The sequence below is a fragment of the Myotis davidii genome, unplaced genomic scaffold (assembly GCF_000327345.1).
Source record: "Myotis davidii unplaced genomic scaffold, ASM32734v1 scaffold174, whole genome shotgun sequence".
Lineage (NCBI taxonomy): Eukaryota > Metazoa > Chordata > Mammalia > Chiroptera > Vespertilionidae > Myotis > Myotis davidii.
The window spans coordinates 6,351,266-6,352,479 of record NW_006289087.1 but is presented as its reverse complement, the minus strand read 5'-3'; positions in this window follow the sequence as shown (position 1 = coordinate 6,352,479).

The following is a 1,214-nucleotide window of genomic DNA, read 5'->3' as shown; positions in this document are numbered from 1 at the left end:
GAGAACCACTGTTCTAACTAATGGAGCCACAGGTCACCTGGATCAGGGACTTGGGAGTTACTACCAATCCTATCTTCCTCACCACTTCCACACAAATACTCACCGGTGAACTCAGCCAGCCAATCCACAAAGATTGGGGAGACTGCTCAGATGGAGCTTAAATTTACTTTCATTTCACTTTATTAAACAAGCAATGAGCGGTGCAAAGGTTACACACAATTCAATACAGGTGTCTTTTCCTTATACACAGAGTCGCCCAGCACAGAAAGGATGCTCCCTCAGCATAGAAACCAGAGTGTGGAAAGGAGGTTAGTGATGTCAGCAGGTCCATTCGCTCCTCTGTACATTTAAAAAATATATTTTTATTTATCTCAGAGAGGAAGGGAGAGGGAGAGAGAAATAGAAACATTTTTATAGAAACACCAATGATGAGAGAGAATCATTGATTGGCCGCCTCCTGCACACCCCACACTGGGGACCCAGCCCACAACCTGGGCATGTGCCCTGACCGGGAATCGAATCATGACCTCCTGGTTCACAGGTCAACGTTCAACCACTGAGCCACACCGGCCAGGCTCATCTGTTCATTTTTAATGAGCTCACACACTGGCCAGACCTACTAAAATATGATAGTCCTGTAGAAACCAACTCGATCTAATCCAAATCCCCTCATTAATTGAAACCCATTTATTCTTCTTTTACTCTCAAGAGAAAAAGGAAAGATCCGATCATCTCCTTTCTTTTAATAAAACAGCCACACTTTTGAAAAATTGTAATTCATTGAGTGTTTCATACAGTAGCAAAAAAAAGAAAAAAGAAAAAAAAGAAACTTCACTATGCCTAACATTGGCCAGCCTTATTATTTATGTATTCTTTCTTTATTGGATTTCTACAGCATCTTTCCCCTGAGGAGCTCAAGGTTCTATGTGACAACTTTTAAGCAGCAGATATTATTTCAACATAATGAGCCTGCCTTGTCTCCTACAGAAAGAAGGAAGAATATCAGGTGCTTAGCCAGATGATCATTCACGCCCACTTTATAAATACAAAATACCCAGAGAGGGTCATTGCTGCTAGGAACAGGAGCAAGACCAGGAGCTGAACCAGAGTGGAGGGTTTTCCCCGAAACGCATCAATTTGTTGTTCCACTTCTTCATGCATTCATTGATCGAGTCTTGTAAGTGCCCTGACTAGGGATCGAACCCCACCTTGGC